The 26,200-nt window shown below is 40.7% G+C and overlaps 1 protein-coding gene across 3 annotated transcripts in view; it reads right to left on the bottom strand.

Annotated features, from left to right (window-relative positions):
- TOLLIP (toll interacting protein) overlaps positions 1–26,200 on the bottom strand; it is a 66,689-nt gene that overhangs the window by 36,275 nt on the left and 4,214 nt on the right. The window contains exons 1-2 of one of the 3 annotated variants that reach the window (XM_055813683.1): positions 14,475–14,542; positions 13,753–13,904 (exon numbers count right to left, since the gene is read on the bottom strand). The exons of 1 other annotated variant lie outside the window; for it this stretch is intronic. The gene's annotated coding sequence lies outside the window, so the exon portion shown is untranslated. Of the gene's footprint in view, positions 1–13,752; positions 13,905–14,474; positions 14,543–21,917; positions 22,013–26,200 lie in introns of those variants that run through there. One more of the 3 variants, XM_055813681.1, reaches the window with a different exon arrangement.

The following is a 26,200-nucleotide window of genomic DNA, read 5'->3' as shown; positions in this document are numbered from 1 at the left end:
GAAAGGACAGTGCTGCATATGTGATTTTTTTTGCCTCATTTTGGTTCTTTATCCCTGGTTTAACAGAACAACCTTAATTTTGTATGGCCTGTAAATACTGCTATTGAAACAGTTTATCAGCAACAGAGATTTGTTTTCCATCTGAGTAGAATTCACCACGTATTTATATGTCATTTGAAGTAACAATTTTATACTGTAAATGCATTTGCAAGCTGCAATGCTGCTGTTGGCTCCTACAGAAGCCTCTGAAGTTTCTCGTAAGAGACAAGCAGCAATATGTTTATTGGTATAAAACAGCACAGTAAATGCAACAGTGGTTTAACAAGATTTGATGGCAAGGTACACTTGAGTATTTACTGCACAGAGGACAGGGTCAGACAAAACTGTTAGGAAGACTCTCCCGTTGAGTCATGAGGTTCAGAAAGCTCCTTCTTGTGTTCTGAGCTCCTTCTCAGAGGGGAGTTTAGATGTGGCTAGATCCAGACTCGGTCTCAGACTTGGTCAATGGTTTATATCTAAAGGATTATATACGCACAATCAATCCTTTATACCACTTAGCTAAGACTTCAAACTTTATCATGCTATTAATCACTTACCGAGAATCTGTTGTGACAAGGAATTTCTCTGCCTCAAGGAATAACCTTGGGGGGGCATCTCTCCTCAAGGGGAGTTCCTGTCACGCAGCCTGCTGCCATGCAGGAGAGCTCAGCAGGCCCAGGGCTGTCCACTAATTATGGAGTCAAGTCATCTTTGCATACCAACTACAGAAGTTAAGTTTCTTTCAAAGTTGGCTTGAATCAGACCTTGACCAGCACTGTTGGGTAGGGTAGGCACATTGCTCACATTAGCCCTTGGCTATCATGTCATATATATGATACAGCCACCAGGACCAGACACATCCATTTGGACCGTCACAGGTGGTTATCACTTGAGCGTCTGCACAGAAACAAAGATCAGGATGGGGCCGGGCAGGGGGAGCACAGCACCAAAGTTACGTGTACAGGACAGCAACTGAAGCTAGTTGAGAAGGTCTGTTGAAAAATGAAGGCAACAAAGCGATCTACCCCATTGTAGAGTTATCCTCTGTGACTCTCTTCAGGACACATTTCTGGGAACCTTTCTTCATGACCATGATTCTTTTTTAACTTTGACCCCACTGAACATTTGTTTTTCTCATAGCTTTCCCTGTGGCACTGGGCAACAAGAATTAAGTAACATCAGCCTGGCTTTGCACTGCTGCAATTGTCAGTGAATTGTCAGACAGTACAGTTCAGACTACTTTGTCACAAACACCCCTTACAGGCAGTTCCCCTCTCGTTACTACTGTTGCCCAATAACAATAGTACTCAAAGGTCTCTGTTTAGATGGGGACCTAATTGTACCAGGCACTTTCTCTGATTAAACCATTTTTATGTGTACATACACTGTTCTGACTGATGTTGTTGATCCAGGGTAGGAGACTCCTACCTTCAGCCTTTGCCACAACTCCTTCTCTTCTGCCCCCCTCCACTTTTCTCTTTCAACCATTTACTTACATTTCCTACCTCAGTTCTGTAAAATTATTCTAGTTTAAAACAAACAAAAGCTCTCAAATATGAAAAGAAATGCACTATTTAATATTACTGCCTCATTATTCAATTGGAGAACTGAGATAGTGAGAGATTAAGTGACTTGCCAGAGGAAAAGGAAGAAGGATGCAGGAAGAAAATTCAGTTCCTCTCAGTCACAGTTCAGCATCTTAAATAGAAACCTTCTTTGTTCTGTCTTCACTTTACTTCTGAACATTGCCCAATCTCTTTATGCTCAAACTTTCCTATTCTAGAGTGTATCTTCTCTGTTTTCAAAGGGTGAGTTGTCACATAGGACAGGCACGAAGGAGATTAAGGGGTTATTCTAGGCTTTTCATCTTTTTCATGGAATTTTCCTTCACTGCCACTGCTACAAGCTACAGTGAAAATAATGTCCTGGAATCACAGCTTTCCCTTCACCGTCTAAGACTTTTTTCCCTGTATCATATTTGTTCAGTGTACTGTTTGTTTGCTAGCTCCTGCCTGGCAAGATTCATCTACCTGCTTTACGCACAAATGTCAGGGATAATTCTGAAGGCTCAACATGATTACCAGTTGGCCAGCTGCCACGTAGGTCTTTAGGATTTAACTTTCCATCCACAAAATGGCATGTATTTATTTATTTGTATTTTAAAAGTTCCTGTGCCTATTGTCTCTAGATGCACAAACAAAAGGGTTTAGCCAAATGTAAATATGCACTGCCTGAATTAGTGTCCACTAATGAAAGCTCTTCTTAGCAAACTGCAAGTAACATACTAAATCCACCCACATCTTTAAACTCCTCCATGCTCTTCTTGAAGTCTGGAGAAAAGATATACTCTGCAATGTGACCCATAGGTGAAAAAACTTGGAAGCTGGCAGTCTAATAGGGAAGTGGATTCCAGGATGGAGCACTGCACATCGCCCACTTTCAGTCAGATTAGCACAAACTGCAGTATTTTTGTATCCTTTGCCTGAGGCAGCAAGTTCTCTGTTAGGTTTTTACTACATGCAGCTATCCACTATAAAATATATTCACAGTTAACAATCTGATTAAAAGAAAACTATGTTCAGAACCTAAAGTTTACTCAATATCTAAAAAAAAAAGCATATGAACTCATATATTAACACACAGAAGGGGTGTCATGGTTGAACCCTGACAGCACCACACAGCTGTTTGCTCACTTCCCCCTTCACCAGGATTAGGGGTAGAATCAGAAGGGTAAAAGTAGGGAAAATGGTGCATTGAGATAAAGAGAGTTTAATAATTTACAAAAAAAAAAGGGGGGGGTGGGAAGTACAAGCAACAAAGAGATGGGAAAAACCCCACAACAAAACAAAACCAAGAAAAATGAGTGATGCACAGGAAAACACTTGCTCAACATCAACCAACTGATACCCAGCCAGTCCCTGAGCAACAGCAGCCCATGCCAACCTCCACTCCCTGCCGGTTTTATTGCTGAGCATGACATTATATGGTATGGGATATTCCTTTGGTCAACTGTCCCAACTGTGTCCCCTCCCAGCTTCTTGCGCACCCCCAGCCTGCTCACTGGTGGGGCAGTGTGAGAAGCAGAAGAGGCCTTGACACTGTGTAAGTACTGCTCACCAATAACAAAAACATCCTTGCGTCAGCAACACTGTTTTCATCACAATACCAAAATGCAACATCATACAAACTACTGTGAAGAAATTCTCTGTCATAGCCAAAACCAGTACAAATGGAGGTTACTAAACTGATGTGGACAGCTCTGCAGAGCCTTTATAGCTATTCTTAAAATGGCAATAATCCTTCATTTTAAAAAATGAAGCATGGGTAAAAGATTTGCACCACTATATTAAATATACCCACAAAACGATAGCAGAATGTTGTTGCTGATAAAATAGTAACTGAGAAGTCCAAAGCAAACTGCTACTAACAGCAAGAGCTTTAAGATATTCTAAATGTAACAGAAGACATTTTGGGTTTTAAGCAAAAGGAGACAGTCCTCCCAACGTTTGGCTTCAGTAGACCCATGCAGTAAGGAGAAGCATGCCCAGGATTTGTTCTCACTCACTACTGCCAGAAGTGCAGCTAATTCTCCCAGTTATCCTTTCATCTGCACAATGCAATTCCTCTGAACTTCCCTGAACTTGTAGAGTTGTAGTATGTTCCTTACCTGGTGGGCTCAGAGCTTTTCTTGCTCACAGCTTCTCCTTCAATACCAGTCTGATTTCCAAGCATTCCAAATGCGTCTCATTTCCAAACATATTCTTCACATCTAATGTATCTAACTTCTGATACATTTTACTATCCCAGTATGGAGAAATCTGTCAGGACATCACCGTGATCTCTGCCTTTTTGTCTGAGTGAATTTAGGTGAGCTGTATTAATACCAAGCTTTTTTCTTCCCTCTCTTTTCTTCCGCTTGTTGGCCATGTATCTCCCTGTTGTTTGAAACCAATTAGCAGGTATATAGCACTGCAGAATCAGCAACCTCACTTTCCAAAGGATCTGCACTGTCTCTCCTGATTCTCCTTTGCTACTGTTACATAATCCCTTCCTTCTGGATGAGTTATTCTTCCATTTTATGCTGTTCTAGCATGAAATTACAAAGCCCCATGCTGCAAATTAGGTTTCTGTAGAGATATCAGGTGTATCAAGAAAGTCAATTCCAAGTGGCCTCAAAAAACTGCCCTTTTAAAATGTCTCTTAAATGGGAGCATCCACTAATCTTGCAGGGAACAAAGGGGAGAAAAGGCAATAGGGGCAAGAAAGATTGTGGTTAGTTTTGCATTGTAAAGTTTGAGCTTGTTAGCCTTGTTTTCAGGGTGGAAGATCCTTATTGTTTTTAGTAAGTGTGGGACATGCAGCAGCTCTGCATGTAGAGCTTCTATTAAAACATCTTTGAACACTCTCCCTTTAAAACACACTTCACTAAGAAGTAAAAAGGGAGGGGGAAGACAGAAGGAGGTTCAGAAATGTACTATGAATTTCTATGGAAGGAAAACCTTATTAGGAGGACATGAGGTGATGTCCCAGCTTATTTTAACCCATACAGGATTTGTGCACCACAGCTAACCACACACTAAAGCCGCACTCCACCAGCTGCACAAAACCCAAGGGAGACTAAAGAGAGTGATAATCACTGAAAAACCCTGCTGATGACTCCTCAGGTAGCTTTAGGCTGCCTCCTGAAAGACTCCATGTGGCTGTTTTAGAAGTGTGGCATCCCTGCCTGTCTTGTATATTGATGCAGGAGAGAAAGACAAACTCCCGTAGACAACAGTGTGGGAATATTACAATTAGAGAAGGATAAAAATGTTCAGCCTTCAAAACCAAAAGAAGGTACCCCTTAGACCACTGTGGCTTGCCACAAAACTGGAAAAGACGTACTTACATTCAACATCAATTTGTCTATTGGTATTACTAGAATGAAAGTCCAAATTCTAGTTATCTATTTGAAAGGAAGCTGGAAAGCCAGAGTGCTACACCAAACTGGACCTGCTGTATTTCAGGGAGTATTCAGAAGGTTTTGGGGAGAGAGGAATAAAATGCACAACAGAAAAATGTCGTGTTGAGTAACATGGAAATACTCTATTAACAGGTGAAATAATAAAGTCCTCATATATTTTAAGCTTATTCCTTATTCAACAAAATGACTGTTTATGTCAAAAGGAAGTTGGTGAAGGAAGGAAATGAAGATTTGGCCCTAAGTTAATATTATGCTCCCCTTGGTTTGGACTCATAAGCACCAAATTAACTTTGTGCTAATCAAGACATTAGAAAAATTCTAGAGATGGATGATTTCTGCTGATTATGGTAAAAAAAGAAGCATTTGTTACATTCAGACAATACAGCAGTGCATTTCTCTTAAAAGAGTTAAGTTTTACAATATTTCCAACTTTTCATGCACAAAACTAGACAGTCTTGAGAAGCCTTTTCTTTCCTTCCTCTCTCCAGACCAGTCTCCCTTAGCCCCCTCCTCAGTGCTTCACCACTTCCATTCACAGAAGAGCAGGCAGGAGAACCAAACAGATAATCATGCTCTTCTGCTTTCCCTTTTATCATATTCAACACTTGACCCAAGAAATCAGGAAGCAATTAAAAGCTTCCATATCAACTCCCCATCCTGTTCAAATTCTTGCTTTCATTTTATGTGTCTGAAATTTGCTCTTTTAAAAGCTTGCCAGTGTGTATGAATGTGTTTGTGTGTACTTAGACATATGTATGCCCTTGTTCTTTCAGTCAAGTGATATTTTCATTTCTAACAGGGTTCAGTCATCTTTGTAATAAACACGTCCTTTAACAAAATTCTCAACCTTAATGCTTTTCAAAATGTCTCTAACGATTTTTAATTTACTGACATTTTCCCTGAGCCCCCCATCAATTTAACTATTCAAATTGCTAACACTGTTAATAATTCCTCTGTCTCCAGCAGACCCACTACGGACCTTGAAATCCCTCTGCTGCCTCGGCAGACAAGAACACATCTGGTTGCACATCCATACCATGCTGGATCAGAGTATTGATTAGCCTGGCAGCAGTGTCTCATCACCATGCAGTATGATGATTAACAGCTTCATTTTCACCACTGCTATCCAGAAGGGTCTCTCACGGGGCCATTTCCTCCCCTCACTTCTATCTTACAGTGGTATAATTCCACTTATTTCATCACATGGAGAACAGCATGAGCACAGGGATCTGTATTTTTCTAAGGGTTTGTGGGGAAGATTTTGAGAAACATTTGGAGCTGCACGCCAAATTGCCTTCCATGTCTTTGAAACAAAGTACAGATGTCTGTACTTTGGGGGAGATTTGAAGGAGAAGCAGATGCAGGATGACCTGTCTTCAGACAAAAGCCCAAATTTTCGAAATGGCCTGACGCATACTGTGCTGGGACCTTAGGGCTGAAGATACTGAAACAAGCAGGCACGACCTTGCTGCACATCAGCTGAACTGTGCTAATTGCTCTTACCCTGTGGTATATGAAAAGCATTTGGAAATGGCTCATCTGTCAGAGGCAGTTCAGGTCTTGGAGTGTTTTGCATTCTGGCTTTCTCAACAAAGCTCCCATACAGAGGCAGCTTGCTAAGTGGCTCACCTCAGAATTTCCTGGACAGAAGTCCTCATATCTGTGGTGGTCATGCAGCTAGCAAGTGGTATGTGACAGCTGCCTAAAAGAGACCCTCCAGCTTGCACATGCAGAACAAAGAGATGAACTGCCTCTGCTGACACTGCCACAGTAATGAAAATAACCAAATAAACTCAGAGAGGGACTGGATGGTCTGCAGGAGATAGCCAGGAGAGCGGCTGTAAAGTAGCAGTGCTTCAAGGGAGAAGCACTTCAGCATTGCAGCCCAGTAATTACAGCATGAGGAACTTGGTAAAGATTTCTAGAGTCTATGTCTTAACCACAAACCTCCTGTTAACTGCGTTCCTTAAACCTTCTCCATCTTGGTTTCCTTGTTTGTGAACTTGCAGTTGAGATACCCATGCTGGGGCAATATAATTGGTTTATGTTCAAAAAATGCTTTGTGATACTGCAAAGGATGTTACTGGCTACATGCAAGCATGCAAGACTTTTTTTTTTTTGTATAGGGCAGCATATGCGAGTTTTTCAGTCTGTCCTGATAGCTGCATGTTCTGTAAAATTGGGGTCATAAAAATTACTAAGCAGCTTGAATGAGGGGTATCAGTGCCTCTGGAGTTACATATAACTGTGAAAAGTTGTCCACAGAAAACAGAAGTCTGCCTCTCTGAATAGTGTTTGCTCCTTGAAAAACAATTTTGCTTAGGTTAGAAACAAATCTAGGAAAATAACAACAGAATTAAGTTTCACACCTCAACTGGCAGAATTGTTTCACATCTCCACTCAAGCAGGTTTCTAAGGAAGATAAAAATCATTCTTTTATAGCCCTGATGATTTCCTATGTGGACTCCAAAGTTCATAATGAGGCCCTAAAGTCCCTATGTGGAACTAAATTAATCCATTCCCATGTAACATTTTTGAATCATATTATAGAGTAATTGGAACAGAATTTGGTCCTCAATCAGATGTTTTATGAAAACATACAGACACAAATTAAAACTTCAGGCCTAGATCAAAACCTAATAAAGTCACCAAAGAAAAAAAAAAAAGTAAAAGCAGCCACACCTTCAACATCTGATAAGCAGGGCTCTGAGCTGCTAGTTCTTGATGGAACTGCTAGTTGTGGGATACAGTGTCTCTGAGTAAGCTGATCTGCTTAACTTCTTTGCAAGGCTAGCCCTATCACTGGGGTTGGCAAGTGCAGCAAAACATTAGGGACAGCCAACTGTCCGGTAAAGATGTGTGGGTGATGCCACACGGGAGATTTGCTGCTTTGCCTGGGGCAACACAGCCCTCAGAGCTGCCAGCCCTGCTTCTCTGTATCTTTCAGTCTCAGATACTGCTGACACTAATGCCGAGAGGAACTGTTTCCCCATATGTATTAATTTGTAATATTAAAAATAGCTCCTGCATGCAGAAAAGCTGAGCGAAGAGGGAGGCATTCGACTCTTTTGTACCATCATCTCTGGAGATTCCCCATAGCCACAATACCTTTTCAAACAAGCTCAGAGCAACATGTTTGAAAATTAGAAACTTATCCTCACAATATAAGTAGTCAACATCAAAGAAGAGCACATGTTAGAAAACATAAGAACAGGGTTTAAAGCTCTTGATGTTGCCATTGCATTAGCACAAAATGTTGATTTGTATCCCTTACTCTGCCAATAGAAAGGAGAAAAGAAAAAGGCACATTCTTTGCAATTCCATGTTGGCCGCACTCAGATTGTTTCTCTAAAGACATGAAGGAATAGAATCAGAAACATCTAGGTTGGAAAAGACGCTTAAGATCATCAAGATCTGAAGAGCCTGTAGCCATCCATTGCAGCACTCCAGTTGTGTGAGTCATCCCACCATGGTTCCGTGAGAGCAACTACGTCACAGTTTTACAGCTGCACAAATGGCATCCAGCTCCTCTTTGTTGCCCTTGCTGCACAGACCGGTGTAGACACACTTACGTTGGGCTATTGATCCTGACACCTTTTTGTGGGGAGAAGCTCCAATTCCTATGCGACTGTTCTCAGGTGCTTACATGGTTTCTAACACATCAGCAACCCTTGCGTCTTTGCTGCCATGTGGATCTCCATCCCATACCTGCACTGAGATGGCTGGGATGCTGCACACATTAGTACAGGACATTTCAGATGTGCTCTCATATACTCAGCACATCATGGAGCAGACTGAAGGACCTTGCTAGCACACCATCTCTCAAACGCTGGCTTGCTGCCCCCAGGCTTATTTCTGGCAAGCCTGGTTTTATCACTTTCCCCCTACAAATCCATTTTAAAGCTCTTCCAATGAGCCCTGCCAACTCCTGCACAAAGATCCTTTTTCCCCTTTGAGACAGGTGTACCCTACCTGTCGCCAGCAGGCCTGGTGTCGTGTAGACCAACCTGTGATTGAAAAACCCTAAATTTTGCTGTTGACACCAGTCTCAGAGCCAGTTATTGATCTGCTAGGTCATCTTCTTTCTTTCCTCATCATTCCCTGCAACTGGAAGGACAGAGGAGAACACTACTTGTGCTTCTGATCCCCTAACCAGTTGTCTCAAGGCCCTGAAGTCTAATTTGATGGTTCTTGGACTTCTTATTGCAACTTCATCACGGCCTACATGAAAAAGCATTAATGGATAATAATTCAAGGGCTATACCAGGGTAGGAAGTTTCATCTCATCACATCTTTAACCTGGGCCCCAGGAAGGCTGCACACTTCCCTAAGAAGGCAAACTGGACTTTCTGTTCCCCTCAGAAGAGGGTGTCCTATGACAACAAACCATTTTTTTTCTTTTTCTTTTTTTTAATAAAGTGTTTTGATGTAGGGCCTAGGACAACTTAACCTCGAAGACAGCTCCAGCCTAGATGAACCATCGTCCTCACCACGGTGTGGTTCCACTTGCAGAACCTTGTACCTATTACACAAGGGCACCCGGGAAGGTGGGGTAGTCATGGAAGAGACTCACCTGCTGCGCCGGGCAGGAACTTGTCACCATCGTCCCCTATCCCTTAAAGCACTGTGTGAATACATAGGGAGTATGTATTTCTCTCTATTAAGATCAAAAAGGCAGGGAATGGAAGGATCAGTTAAAGAAGGTTTTGCCTCCAGTGGGTGTAAGCTACTCCACAAAAGGGGCAAAGCAACTTACTTGTCTAAGAAACAAAGAGACTGTCTGGTGTTCATAAATCAGGCCATGATGCATAACGGCATTTAGGTGATGGAGTTGAGTGGGTTGCCCAAATGCCCTTGTGGATCTTGGCTTATATATATACATAAAAGGTATTAGGAAAGGCTGAGGGAAGTGGGTTTTTGTAGTCTTAGGAAGAGAAGGCAAAGAGGAGATCTTATGGCTATCTGTAACAACCCAATGAGAAGGTGTAAAGAAGAAATGTCACCCATTCCCAAACTGGGGGACAACCACTCTGTCATGGGATGGTAAAAGGAGTTGGGACACTTGGTTACTGACTCCCAGCCACTCAAGCGGTATCTGAAAGACGACTGCACCTCTGTTTTCCTTTTCCTAACAGTCATTCCTTGCAGATGGAAGGAAAGTACTCATTAATATTCCTCCATTTGATGTCTATATTTCTGGAGAATTTTAAATTGACAAGTGGGGCCTTTTGTCCAGTTCACTTTCCCTTGCAGGGTATTTTCTCAATTTCTCTTTACATTTGAGACCTAGTGCACTCAAGCTATTTGCAACGTCTACTTTACACTACATTCAGCTCAAATGATTTGGCATTTCAGGCTTCACAGCTCCTTGCCCATATCTTGACTCAGGAGCCCAGATCTTAAAACACAGTCCTCAACATTATAACTGCAAGCAGGAATTACTAATGACTGCTTTAATTCTGTCTCTGGACCAGCTTAGTTTCTTGTCCTCATTCTTTTGATATCCCTTAAAATAACCTTTTTTTTTTTCTGTCTGTAAAAAGGACTAGTAATGACTTTTAAAAGTGGACTCCGCTTTGACACTAACAATCAGAAGAGCCCTTTTCGTGATTAAGCATCCTGAGCTATAAACATGCTGCCACCTGCACATGCCAGACAAGTAACTAACAAATACAGTATAAGATGCTGTAGAATCATCTCCCTTAGAGAATGCTTTGATGATGTGAAACGTCATTGTGTAAACTTCAATGGAAAGGGAAAGAGAGCAACAGTTCTGTTGCGTATGACAGAAGTGACAATGGGGACTTGCAGTTTAACGAGCCCAGTCTACACAGGAAACTAAAGTAATTCTAAATTAACATAACTAATTAGCAGCCTTAGATAACATAATTGCTATGCAGAACTTCCCAGTTTTAGTTAGCACTCTGTATCAACTACTATGTAATTATTAAGGCACCATACTCTGCACCAGCAACTTAATTATCATTAGTATTGCTCCAGTCTCAAGCTTGAATGCCAATGATTAATAAAATACAATTATTTACATTGTAATTGTGGCATTTTAATTAAACTGAAAATGCACTTCGTTTGTATTTTGTCACAGTGTTAATTTTTGAAATTAAGGTCAGATCTTTTCGTCAAGCTTTTTTTTTTAGTCCCTAATTGCAAGTTAGATAGACCGATCTCTTGTCATGTTAAGAAAACATTGTGACTGTTGTGACAAATGAGTCTTGCAGTAACAAAACAGCCTCATTGCTCTGGTGTTATATAATCCCAGTGCTAATAAACAATACCTTGATATGTTATTTCTGATTCTTAAGTAACTTCAGTATATCTAAGTCCCATTTAATTTTCTTTCAGAATTAGTCTTCGCAAGGGTCAGTTCGTTATTACTTACATTATGACAGACTTAAAAGGTCCTGTTGAGACCAAAGAATTTACAGACCAACAAGACCAAGGGTGAAAGGGGAAGTGTTGGCTTACAAAAGTAAAATAATCTGCTCATTGTCACCTAATATGTCACTGTCAGAGCCAGGAATACAGTCAAGGCCTCCCAGCTCTTATTTCTGTGCTCTGCCTGCTAGATCACATTGCTCCTCATGTTAGCAAGTTTAGAAGTGCCAACTTGCATGGAGAGGCAGAGGCTTAGTCCATATTTTCATAACAGGGTTCCTGGCCTTAGTAATAATTTAAGATTATTTTATGCATTTTTGTAACTTCTCTTGACTTCAGGGGATTTCCTTCTGATTTACACTAGTATAAGACAGATCAGGCCCAGGATTAATAGCTTTCCTTAGAGTGCCTGAGCACAGTAAGATTTGCTTATATAAAGGAAGAATGATTTCCCTGCCATTACCCAGAGAAATTTACTATGAATTTGCAGGAAGTTCTGCCCCAGTTTTTGCCCTCTGAGGGACTCTCAGTGCTAGCCATTAGAAACTTTATAGGTAAGCTGGAGTTTCTTTTTATATAGTCAGAATTTAACTTAACTCCAAATGTCAATGTGTTTGCCTTGGGGGAGAATAGGAAGGAGAACTACCTAGTCCATTTCAGGGATTAGTCTTCCTTGTGCTTGCTTTATTGCTGTATCTTCCAAGTTACAGCACTGGAAGCCCAGAGGTGAAATGGCTGAACACTGGATCAAAAGCCAAGTTTTTGGGAGCACAGTGAGGGAGGATTTGTCAGGCAGACGACTGAAAAACATGATGGACAGAAAATGAAGACTGCAAAAGATTCAGAGGGGAAAAAGTATCTGTCAGTTTAGGAAAGAAACAGGTTATGGAAAGGAAGATGCTTTGGGCTGGGCTACTTGAAACAGTAAAGGAATTAACACTTTGGAAGCTGAAGAAGGCAGCATAGGAAGCAAATCTGGAAGCTGAGAAGAGAGGAAAGAAGAAAATGTTATAATTGCAGTGCCACTTAAATGCGATCTAATCTCTGGCCTGGGCAAATCCAAGACCTATGTGTCTGCTCAGCCCAGAACAACAGTGAAATGACTGACTGCCAAGAAAGGGGAAACCAAATGGCTGTCTGCAGAGATAGTGCAGATATCTCTGGAGCTGTACCTGATGATACTTAAACAGGTAAAGAAGCTCTCAGTCTGTAAGGAAGAAAAGTCTATGAAGACTATGCAGATTTATAAACGTGTGTCCATCATTTCTAGCTTTTACAGAGGTCTAGTAAAAAGACTAACCCCCAAATCTTTTCCTCATATGGGATAAGGGTAGGTCACTAAGTTTAAAAAAAAACAACAAAACACAACATAAAAACTGATATAAAAGCAGATCAACAAAAGCAGGTAACAGGAAATATAAGGGCCTTTTGTGAAAAACTCACACAAGCCTCTCCCTCCACTTTCAAATTCCCCTTTTACATTGGAAAATCCTCATTTTAAAAGATGTAATTAAATAGCAGTAATTGTGGGGCTGGAGGCTCTTGTCATTTGATTTTTCTGCTGCTGTAACTTCTGTGAAGCTGCTATGGACTTATATAAACAAAAGAAGAATCACAAAGCCCCCTACTCTAGGGATCACTTTCCTATTGTTTTTGTTGCAGATCTCTTAATCTCTGGAGATTATTCTTCAGTTACTTAAGCATTCTAGCTGAATTTCAAGACATTGTAATAATGAGTGGGGTGAGGACAAAGGATTTCTAGGTATTAAGAGAAGCACTTTCATTTTGTCCTGAAGCAGAGGTATAAAGTTAGGGATGGCAGCTTGATTCCTGAAGCTATTGGAGGCTTTGGGAATGACAGTACTTGCCAATTTAGTGAGGAGATAACAGAGCTGATTTACACAATCTAAACACCAGGCTAGGTTCTCTAGTGCTGCATAGCCACCACAAAAGTGTCCTATATGATGGCCTCATTAGCTTAGAAACATATCAGCTGGATTCTACTGTTTAGATAAAAGAGAAGGATGCTAAAGCTTTTCTCAGTCAGATTTATTATCAATATTCTCATCTGTATCTGGTGAGAAGAGTGCAACTCTCTCTTCCAGAGGTAATCTCTGCCAGAGTAATCCCTCCTTCTATTGCTTCAAGATTATTTAGCTGCATTACACTTTATCTTAGTGCCCCTGGGAAACTCAAGCTGAGGAACAATTCTATGACCAATTTTCAAAGCACCATCATGACAAAATTATTATGACACCAATATTTCTGGGTCTGTAGCAGCTGCCACTAGGTTTCTAAATGGAGTTTAAAATACTAGGATCAACCTGTAAATCCCTAAATTTATGGAATATGCTTACCAGAGGGACTGCCTTTTGATTCCTTTGAAACTGTCCTGGCTGAGATTTCTAGGGGTGCTTCTGTGGGAATTCTCTGACTATAAATCAAAGAGGTCACAGACAGAATGCTTTCCACAGGGATGGGGTGAGGACTGGAAACACTTGGATAAAATCTGCGTTTCGTAAAAGGGAAAGAAATTGGTTAGTGCAACTTTACTACAAATTACACATATCTGTAGTTCGTAGGGTAGGAATGAACAGCAGGGCATGAGTCTCCTCTGCACAGGGCCTTTAACAAACTTATATCCATTTAGTAATTGCTATGTATTTAGTTCTTTTGGGGCAAGAGGCAGAGTAATGCTTTTCTGGTGCAAAGCACTGTCACCTGAAAAATTCCCATTAGTTTCAGTGGCTCTAGATCAGACCTATGAAAAGGAACAGCCATAGAAAAAGCTCTTACAAAAAATCCAAGCTAGTTAAATGTTGACAACTGCTGTAAAGAATAATAATATTTTCATAAAGCAGACAGAGTTACAGAACTATGAGCTCCATGCAATGAATTAGATCAATCTTGAATGCTTTGCATAATTGTTCAATATTTTACTATTAGTTTCATTTTAAAAGCTTTTTTAAATGACTTGTACCTCCACGTTATCCTTCATATAATGTTTGGGATGCAATATACTTCTGATTTTTCAAAACAAACAACAGAAGAAATTAAAACAAAAAAAAAATTCCATTACATAGTTGAGCATGTTCACCTTCCACTTCACAATTTCTTCAGAAGAAGGAGCACTGTAAAGATGTCAAGCTCCACATTCCATTAAAGTAAACACAAAGACAGTCATACTAAACCCACATGAAATAGTAAGCCCCAGATCACTTGAGTATAAACAATATTAGGTTTTGATGTAAACCATGATCAATTAGAGAAGTATACACAGTCCCGTGTTTTTTATGCTGAATTACTTTTGCCACAGTTCCTTTCTTCACCAATTATTTTTTGGTAAATTCACAGGGAAAACAGAAAAGAAAACAAGCAGCCCCCACCCCTCCATCGTTACAGTGGTCTACTTGTATTTCACTAATTTAGTCCAAATTATGTTTATTTTAGTTAGGTTTTCCCCAGTTCTCACTGACTTAGGTTCCTTTTCTCCAGCCAACACAACAACCCTGCTCCATCTTTCTTCTCCAGTTAGTCACTGAGAATATTAATACTAATTATTGTCTTGCTGTGCATTCAGTAGCCCTCAAAGGGTGTGATGGAAGTCAGGAGTCGGGTATTCCTGGGACAGATTCTCACTGTCAGCACAAACCTAAATGAAGCACAAATCAATGCATCTGTTTCAAAGGATATCATATACCAATTCCAGCAGAGACCTAGCCCCTTTTTGGCAATGCAACTATTGGACAGCATATGAAGTATCTGGGCAGTTAAGGAGTCTGTCTGTTGTTAGTAACTTTACCAAGTATTCCCTCTGGGCTCTTCACAACTAAATTCCAATGCTTCCATTCTCTTTATATATATTAGTTCAAATTTCATTGCTGTTTCTTGGTTCCACATGATATTTCCCCATTTGTTACCAAGGCTGGAAGGTGGGGGATGTTGCCAAGGCAAATGGAGCTGGGGATGCTAAGAAGAGGACAGAATGGGCTCATGCCTAAGGTCATCATTGATACCCTGGGAAACTGTATTCTTTCCCTACCACTGTGATACTCCTCAGATAACACACTGCAAGATAAGAAGTCACATATTTGACATGTGCTCATTAATTGCTTCCTACTCCTTAAGTATCTGATCAGGTGTACTAAGAATCTGCAGCTAAAATTAGCATCAATGAGAACTATTTAATTTACAATGCCCAACACAAAGTGACTAAACAATTTCCATTTAAACCAGTCTTGTCTCAATTTCCATCTGGAAAATATGAATAAAAATAGCTAACAAGAATGTTGTAGGGAAAAAAGTGTGAAGTTCTGGCACACTACAGTGATGACGACCATAGAAAAACCAAAGGGGAAATCAGTAATTGTCTTTTTATAAGGATTCCATTAATATTCAGTAAATAAGTAAGGTCTGCTAACCACTTAGCAATAATAATGAAATTAATTTTGTTAGCTAAAATTAAACACTCTTGCACTAAAAGAGGTATGGTCAGACAAAAAAAATAATGTAATTCTGACATGCAATTGTGTTACACTACAATCAGCTTAAACTTGGGAACTTCCCAACTTTAAAGCTGTCTGGCTTTTGAAACCTTAGTGATGAGGCTAGTGTTATACGAAAAACAGCAAACCCACTGCTGAATACATTTCCACAACACTGCTTTTTAAACAAAAACAAGGCATCAGCCTCTATGCAGTATGCAAAAAGACTCCATGTATCATCCCCAAACTTACAGCACATAAGCTCTGAGTGAATTTTCTGATAACTTACAAGTAAATCCATTAAGTAGATTAAGTTAAATTAATTAAAAAGTATCCTACCAGAGATCTGTCATCTGTGACACTTTTGAATTGGACTTGAATGACCTTCCTGACAAATAACACAGATACATCCAACTTTTCAGATAGCAAAAAAACTACCAAAATCCCCTCTTTGAAGACATTAAATGGAGGTTAGCAATTGTTATGATTATTTGGGTTAGCAACAAGCTTGAGTCAAGTTAGCATGTGTCAGCATTTGTGGAGATCAAGCAAAGGAAAATGAAGAAGGGATCTGAATGTCTTAGTGTGATCAGGGAAAAGCGACTCTAAAACTGTTAGCTGGCATGAAAACTCATGAGAGTAATGAACCGGCTGTTTAAATGATGATTAAGCTGAATAGTGTCTGCCAGGAGGACACAGAAAGCTCTGTCACCAGGGAAGAAAAACAAAACTACAGCCTAAGAGACTGACAGCTTCTCATACCAATATCCTCATATTCACTTTTCCATATCCCCAGAAGAGTTGGGAGCAATGCAGGCTTCCTCAGAGCATGATGAAGGAGGAAAAACCTAGGTTAAGCACAGTCTGAGTTGAATGTCCCCAGAGTGACGTCTAAGTACCGTCTTTGTCTGGAAATTGCTCTAAGTAAGCACTCCAACTGCTTAATTCTAAGCGTCCACTTAAATGCATGACCGAATTTGTGCCTGTGACTCTCTGTATCCAGAGTAATTTCTCAGCCTCAAATTTTTGTTTAACTTCACCCTTCTCAGGCTGTTGCTCTTTAAGGTACCTTTAGACAAAAGCATGGTGAAGGTGACATTCTTTCTTGAAAGACCAAGGGGCTCCAGTTTGCTTTCAGTATTTCCTGCTTTCTCTTCACTCTTTCCATAGTGCATCTTCCATCTGCAAATCTTTGCAAAGACTCAGCTAACTATACCTTATGCCCTTGTGGCTAAGTTGCTGTGTTGAGCAAAGAACGGACCATGCCTGCCTAATGCTGCAGTGGGACACCAGCCCATTGCCAAATCTCAGAGGCTATAGAAAAAATCCTTTGTTCACGTGCTGGGGGTCCCAAATAAGATTTTTTATTCGGGGGGATTTTGGAAAGGGTTTTTTGCATGACATGAACTCATATACGGTTTCATATCAACAACTGCAGGGGAGAAGCAGGGCTGTTATTCCCGTTTATCACTGACTTGTTGGCCACAGATCTGCCCACAAGTGATGGTGGGGGCTGAGAGCTTTACCGACAGGCACCTAGCAACAGCTATGTGGAAGAGAATGACGATATCCCTGCATGTCTGTCAGTTCGACTCCACACAAGGAAGCCACTCTGGTACCAGTTTATGGGCTGGAGCTGAAAGTATCATTTTTCATGCAGCAAATGCAGAGGCCTCAGTGCTTGTCTCCTTTCTGCCAGTGGAAATCAGTGTAAATACAGTGTTGTAACAAAGAATAAGTTACTAATGAAGTGAGATGGATGTTTTTACGTACAAGTTCTAAGCCACAAGGTAAGTCAAAATTCCTGTAAATAGGAACAGTGGCTGTATCAGTTCATAGAGATGTAAGATCTAATTCCTTGATTTGTATACAAATACTAAACCAATGGGATTCCTGTGTATGCAAATCTCACTCAAGTCAATTATCTCTATTGGGTGTTAGATTAGACTCTGCCTGCAAGACAAATTGCGCATTATGTTGACTGAAACCAAAAAGTCTACTGCAAAATGTACTTTGAAATCTAAAACACCACATTACTGAAGAATGAGTTTACATAAAGATGGCAAAATGGTGAACAGAATTGTCATTAAGCACTTTCTTCATAAAGATAACCTCTCCCATTATTTGACTGGCATCTGTCCACTTATGCTTGCATTGCTGTGCTACCTCTGTTCCTAAATCATGTTGAAATGTAAGACTTGCATATTTATTCACATTTCTAAAAGATGTTACGTAGGCAACTGAGGATAAAGGAAAGCTGATTATTGTCAAGCAGCTGAAGGCAACTGATTCATTAGCTACCCCAATTTGCCTCTGTCCTCCTTTTAAGTAGTCCACCCTCACTGAACTTAAACTCCCATAACGCAACACCACCACCTACAGCTCAAACATCAGACTCTCCACCATATGCTAATTGCAACTCCCTGTCCAAAGCTAAAGCTGCGTCAGAACTACAAGTAACAGACAACTCTTTTGAACATACACAGTATCACTTTAATTTTCATTATGTAAAATAAGAAGTTGCTTTGGGGAAAAAAAAGAAACAAGAGAAATGAAACATCTCAGTGCAACTTGTTTAAAAGAAAGCTTCTTCTCTAGGTGTCCATCCTGCACTCTGCCTTACGCAGTACAGGGCTCCCCATGAAATGCCTTTATGCATTGTAAGCAGAATGCTTTCGTTTCAGAGCAATCAAAGTTCCTCAGAAACTGGTGTTTCTGCATTTCTATGGAAAAAAATACCTTCGGCAGCAATGGGAACTCATGAAGTGCATGTTATGGAGGGAGACTTCTTTTTCTACTACTAGAAATGGATACCACAGCATAAAAATCACTTTACTGCAATCATTTTCCCGTGATTATTTCTTACTTTGGTTCTTTGTCCCGTGTTGCCAACCACACTGTGGCTTTGGCAGGCTGAAAAGGATACTTCGCCTGCAGTTTCACAAAGGTGGGTATCTGGCTGCATTGCACAGTTGAGGGAACCATGGTCTCCACGGTGACAGTGACCGAGAAAGCTAAAATCTTGTTACTTGCAGATAATAGGGGTTGAAGGGAAGTGAGAGAGCCCACAGATGCTATTCTGTTCCACAGCCTTTACCCATTCCTCCCCAAAGTAGTAAAGCAAATTTTTTTGTGGCTTTTGACTCCTTGTCTGCCCTAGAAGGCTCTGATAGTGCTTTTTTATCAAGGATAGCCTGGCTGTTAGAGGGAACCCCAATAGCTTCGATACAGAAAAGGCCAGTGATTGCCTGAATTTATTGTCTGTAACCCTGGCTATGCCTGTTTATGCACCATGTTTTCTATTGTCACCAGATGTACAGTTATGCAGAATAATGCATACAAATTGCTCTTAAGATGCAATCCTAAGCCACTCATGTAGCTGTTCATCGCTTTCAGCATCAAGATATTGGTTTATAGCTTTGGCATTAGTCCAGTCAAGAAAGCTCTGTTCAAGTCTTTTGTGGTGTGTTTTCACATGTTTAACCATTTCATGATCAAAGGAGGCTTAAATGTGCTGTTTAAATATTTCCGGGAATTGCACATAATCGTCATTAAAGTTTTAAAAAATGAAGTGTGTGTCAAACTACTAGCAGCTTTGCTTAAATAGAAAGCTAAAAGTTCACTGGACAGGGGAGTTCCTCTTCACTTCAAATAATATGATCCATGAGGTCAGTGGTACTGATACTAATTTACATTAGCTGAAGATCTGAGCTTGTCTGTTTGTACTTTCAGACCCAGTATTCATGCCATGCTATATATTACACTAATACCTAAAGGAGTTCGAACTGATAATAGAAAATCACTGCTCCCAATGCTGAAAAGTGATTGACAGTTGAGTTATGATTAGATGCAGCCATAGGGATCTGTTGTGTAAACACCTAAGCAATCAACAGAGAAGACCCAGAAGAATTTTGGAGATGCCATTCACAGGGGCTCTGTTCTCTGAGGAGCCACAGATGTAAGCAAAGAGAACTCTGGCCTGTTTTAGCATTAGAGTTATTACCTGTAACTCCACTGTACCCAGCCTACCCCCGAAGGCTAGGAGAACACACACAGAACCACAGAACCATGGAATGGTTTGGGTTGGAAGGGACTTTAAAAGATCACCTAGTTCCAACCCCGTGCCGTGGGCAGGGACACCTTCCACTAGACCAGGTTGCTCCAAGCCCCATCCAGGGATGGGGCATCCACAGTGTCTCTGGGCAGCCTGTGCCAGGTTGTGTATAATGGATTTGTTCACATGCTTACAAGCTTCAGTTCTGCCACACAAATGCATTTTTGGGGTGGATCTCAATAGTGTTATCTACAAAACCTGCCTGCAATCTGAGATCAGGGCCCCCTACCCCAGCTGTCTTTAGTAGGAGGACTTTCAACTTTGCGACGTTGACCACTAGAGGGTAGTAACACACATTTGCACTAGGTGCCCCACGAACAGGAGGACGGATTAAAATGTGGGAGAAAATAAAAAGGAAACCTGGTGTACGGACAGGAGGTGCCAGACCTCACCAATTTAAGTGTGTTGTGCCCTCCATACACTTGTCACTGCATAGACAATCATTCACTACTGTGAATCTGTGACATCAAGAATTATTGACCAGCTAGGAGAACCATCTGTGAAATTCCATGTTTGACGTCACTCGTGTGTATTGGTTTTCAAGACCTTGCCTTAGACAATACAGAACACAAAGGTAATGTGCTACATTCTTTTCCACAGTTGTATAGGTAGCTGGGAATAACTTAAATGCATTGTACTGTTACTAATGCTGGCAGAGCTACCACCATGATTTCCGCATGAGAGGGCAAAAAGCTTTTGACTTGCAATTATCCAAATCTTTACAGGTGGAGTGGAAATTTTTTTAAGTGATCTTGGTACTCAAACATCTGACTTAGGTTCACACAGAACTGACTTGTCAAAAAGTGAGCCAGAAGTCTGTCACATATAAACAGGTCCATTTTGCAGAAGGATCTCTCAAATGGCAGGATTCAGTATCGTTTGTATCAGTATCTGTAGACTCAAAACTTTTCCTGTCTTTATATATCTTACTGTCATGTTTCTTACTCTGTGTGTCCCTGTTCCTATTTATGCCATCTAGAACTCTATCCGAAGTGCCTATGAGTCACAAGTATCTTTAACTATTGTCACTGATCACACAATTTTTGCTATAATGGGAACAACAACAGTATTTGACCCTTGTGGTTTTAAACTCTTCATGATTCTTTCTGTTTTTCAGGCAAAGTTGTTTCTACTTGTCTCCTTTGAAATAGTCAGCTTGATTTCACATCATCAATAATCAGATGGACTTCATGACCCCATACTAAGTCTCTAAGCTTTAGCAGAAAGTATTTTAGGTGTTTTTTTGCTTTTTGGGTGTTCAAAGATTTCATGGCTTTTGGCAAGAGATAGAGAAAAAAAGCTGCCTTGTGGCTGCTGAATTGGGACTCCAAATCTGTTTTCAACCCTGTTTCAGTTGTAGACCTCTCAAACGATGCTGGGTAAATTATTTTATTTCTCTGTAGCACATGCCTGTCTTTGTGAACTGGAGAGAGTCATCACTGGGAGCAGGATTGTCACATTCTTATGTCTGATCAGTACTTCTTAAGATACAGCGCTTACTCAAGTTTGGACATCTACATCAAACTGTAGCATAGCATCTAATAATATTTAAATGCTAATATGAAGAACATACATGCAGCAGTAATTGCCCTTTAAAAAAAATGTGTTAATTTTGGTAAAAATGACCACCAGAATGGAAACAGTGTTAAGGCCAGGTCTTGACTTCACCACCACTGATGTTTGTTTACTTGGTACATTTTTTAGAAGTTTACCTATACCTGCTCAGGACCTGGTCTTTGGACTTTTAAAAGACATACAACACTATTCTCATCTAACTTCATTACAGGTATTTTGCTTACTTCTACCATTCCAGTTCAGGCCTGTTTCACTGGTATTTCTTCCCACATGAGCTGTGTGTTCTTCATTTACGTATATTTTGTTTTTCTTACCAGAAGTGGGATAAGAGGAAAACCCAATTAAATACCTCTTCTGTGGTCTCTCTCATCCTGTGCCTTGCAAGTGCTGGGATTGCTAATGTCAGTCTCTGCGATTTATCCACTGGGGTGAAGTTTTTCTGACCTGCAGTAACAAAGTACATCATTGTTGGCTTGCATGTTATAAAAATGATGCACAATACTCACATCTAAAAGTCAGAATAAACCTTTTACGCAGCGCTTTGTCAGTTCTACAAATGGTTGCAGTTAATCGATGCTATAAAACTTTCCTTGGGGCACTGGTATTCAGCGTTCACACTGGGAAATGCAGTTTGAGTCTGACATTTTAAATATGGGTGGTATTACCTAATGAAATAACTTGGGGTCTGAAAATTCCCATCAGTAAAAAAGCACAAAACTGCTGCTGAGTTAGGGTATGTAAAAGCATCTTCCGGAGCACTGAGAAAGAGAGGTACATTGTACAGACACTATCATTTTGCTACTCTTTTCCTGCAGACACTTTTAACTCAGCTACGGGTCTACTGTCCCATTGGTGCATCCATGTGATTTTCGTCAATATTAATGGGATCTATGTGTATGAGCTGATGACGGCATACATTGAATTCAAACTTTCTTTTTTCTTTACTAACAAGTGTCATGCAAGTCTTGTCATGAGAGAAGCCCTTAAGACTTTTTTCTACCTTGCCATAATGAATACCGTAGATTTAGCAAACATTTCAGGATTTCACCAGGATATATTTTTTTTTAATTTTGTATTTTACAGACTTGACATTCTACAATCAACTAGCTCCATCTCAGGGGCTGTGCAAAGAAAAGATGCAAAGGAAAGGAAAGTTGTCCAGCTCATGACAAACTGGAAATTCCATAGGTTTTTATCTGATGTTTTAATAGTGAATCACTGGGTAGACATTTTCTTACATTTAGGTGTATAAAGAGTAAAGATGGCATTTGGAATTTGGCTGTTATGAAGCCCTCAAAGAAACGTTATCTCTATCGAGACCATCTTCTTAGCATTTCCTGAAATTCTGGACACTCAAAAAAGGATGACACAGAGGAAAGATGTGAAAAAATCATGGTGGAAAAGGCTAGAGAAGGAAAAAAATCACTTTCTGGGACTCTCCTCTTATAGTACATGCTGTACCTTAACCGAGGCAAGCCCATGCCTAGAGGGCTCAATCTATCCTTAAGTGTATGTGACCTACTAACCACAGTGAAAAAAAAGAGCAGGTGATCTGATTTACTGCTTTTCTGAGAGAATAACTTTTGCCTTGGCAGGAGCGATTTGAAGTAGGCACTCATGCTAATAGTGTGTGCTGCTACTCCCACGGGGTTCGTGGACCGTTCTTCAGAGCAGTTGTGTCCCAGCTTTTCAGCAGAACTGTTGCAATGGTCAGTGCAAACTGACCATACTAAAAAAAAAGAAGATCCTTCAGTCCTGTGGTTGGAGTGTTAGTTCTCACTTCTAGGCAGGTGAAAAAAACAAAAGTAATATGCAAAGAATACATTTCTGATACAACTTTTCAAGAATCTCAGATTTTTCAAGGACCCTTTTCAAAGACCTCAAAGTATATCATAAAGAGCAGGTGAGTTGGAAGTATTTTCTGAGAAGGAATGAAACAAAAGTAAAGGAAGCTAAAGGCAATAATCGGATTTTAGACATCTCAACTTTGGGCTGCCTACTTTTAACTAATTTTAATAGGACTGATACTTAGGAGTGCCAGTGGAGTGACTAGTATCTGTGACACATAAACTCACTATTTAGTTTGGCAATTCTTGGTCAGAGTTACTTGCCGAAGCTCATGAAGTTAACCAAAAGCAAAACTTGTGTAAGGTGGCAGAGTTCTATTTTCCAAAGTTTGTTTCTTCAACCAGTTTGTAACACTTTCTTACTGTTCCAGCTGAATCATTTAATCATTACAATGCTATAGTTTGTTTCAGCTTTTTATATCACCAGCAGGTGGGGATTTAAAAAGCACTTCGCTGTTCATCTTTTGGTCATCCTCATAACTTTCATCTGAGTATTGTTTTATTTTACCAGAGGCTTTCCCAACAGGCTGGCATTCTCTCTGAAAAGCTGCATCACCTATGGAGCTAGGAACTGTGACCTTCTGGTGTTTGAATGGTTCTAGGGAAACTTCAGAACTTCCTTTACTTTTTTCTATTTTTTTTTTTAAAGTCATTAAAACATAGGTTTTAGAGAGTCTGAAATCCCCTCCTACAATTCTTTGCTCTTTGGGGAGGCAGGGAAAGTGCTTCAGCCTTCTGGACTGCCCTGTTCAATACCTCAGGGATTCTGGAGCTGGCTTTTTCAGGTTTTGTTGTTTTTGTACTTTTACGTTAGCAGCATAAGCATAGCTTGATTATCCACGTATTGTTCTAGTATCTTATAAATATTGTATCTAGTATCTGGTGCTCCCACTCTGAATGTGTTTGGGTCTGTCACTGAGCAGAAAGGCTCTGGAGAAAATCAATTACTGAGGAAGGTGTTAGTATTACAGTGCATGGTTTTTGTTACTTTTGTTGGGCTTTTTTTCCCAAATGAACAAACGATTGGTGCAGTTAGCAAATACATTTTAAGGGAAATGATGTTGGTTTTCCTTTGTGATAAGAAAACCCAGCATTTTGAGCAATATAATCAACCACTTGCACCAATTAATAGACCTCAGCATGCAAATCTTCAGAACAGCCTCTTCCTCCTCGCCTGTGCAACTAGCAGTAGAAGAATCGTGTAGCTGGTTTACTTTTGATGAGCAATATCCTGTTGACCCCTCCAACTGTTCTTCAGTTCTTTAATTACTTTCATCAGATGAAACTCTTCCTGTTGGTTTATGCTTGATTCTGCTGTCAAGTGTGCTGGCTGTTGCTAACCTACACCTGACTTGCAGTCTTCATCCCAACTACCATCCTGTGATCTGTCTTCCTTAAAGCTTATCTTTTGCACTTGCCACTGCTATGTGTGGCAATTTGATGAACAGATATGGATCTGCCTACCGGTGCATAGTGGCCTCAGGATCTTGGCTCCTTTGTTCTATTTGCCTACTGTTCAGCTTGGCACTCTTTTATTGTTTTTGAGTAATGCCTTTTGTTTTCTGTGAGACTGTTGTGAATACAAAGTCCCACTTTTTCACCTTGCCAATCTCTTTATCTTTTACCAAATACCTGGGATAATGTATTTTTATGGAGCAGGGGACTGTTCATCATTTTGCCATTGCCATCAGCTGCTGGCCTGTCTTTACTTCTAAATCTTCCTTCCAACATTTTGTGGGAACCTAGGGCTGGATGTCCTTTTCTCAAATTCCCAGCGGGTGCTAAATCACTACAAATGTGTGCACTTCGCGATTTCCCACTGTGTGTCAAATGCCAGGTATGCCTTATCTTCCAAGAGATACAGCATGCCTCCTGTATGACAATTCCTGTCTGAGGGTCATTTCTACAGTTCTCCCTGCAGTAGGAATGGCAAGCTATTGTAACCAAGAATCAAAGTGTTTTTTGTAGTTAAAAGACAAATTACCCAACAGCAAAACACACAGTTCTGTGTGACAAAAGACCATGAAGGAGCTCAGAGAGAATAACAAGAGAGAGGTGCCCAAATAATACCCTGCCGGTCTCCTCCCAGGCCCATGGCAGAGGCGATCATCACAAGCCGAGATGAGCACAGGGGCTGGCAGGAACGCAAACCAAGGATCCCTCCGTCAGCTTTCGGACTAAGGGGCTCACTGCCTAGGGGTGGGACATGTTAAGGGATGGTGAGAAGGTGAAGTGACCTGGCAACAAGGGGGTGAGGGGGTCTCCAAAGGGCCAGCTCCATCTGTGAGAGCACCTGTGCATCTCTAGCCATGAGAGCACAGGGGAGGCAGGGGGGAGTGGGGCTGTTGGCCTCACTGGCTTGTATGCACAGGTGCCAGCAACTGAGCAGACTGGGACCCAGGGGCCTGCCACTGGGTAGACTGACTGTGTAAGTCCAGTTGCTGGAGGCATCCACCTTGTGCATGCATATATATATATATATATATTTTTATTTATTTTTCACTAATGGACTTCCACCCTGCTCAGCCAGAGAGGGGAGCAGGATAAGGCCATCAGCTCTACCTGTGTTCACATGACTGCTCTGAGTGCCTGTCCAGGAACTGTGTGTCCAGCCATGTAGATAGGTGGTGCATGTTTAATTCAAACTGTACCTCTTACTTTCTCTGGTTAAAGTTCCCCTGTGGTCTAGAGCAGAGGTCCTCAAACTTTTTAAACAGGGGGCTGGTGCGTGGATTAAGTGGCAGGAGGTCATCTGTGGCTGCTTGGTTTCCCCCCCAACCCCCGG

The sequence above is a fragment of the Falco peregrinus genome, chromosome 9, assembly GCF_023634155.1.
Source record: "Falco peregrinus isolate bFalPer1 chromosome 9, bFalPer1.pri, whole genome shotgun sequence".
Lineage (NCBI taxonomy): Eukaryota > Metazoa > Chordata > Aves > Falconiformes > Falconidae > Falco > Falco peregrinus.
This window is presented reverse-complemented; position numbering and strand designations above follow the sequence as displayed.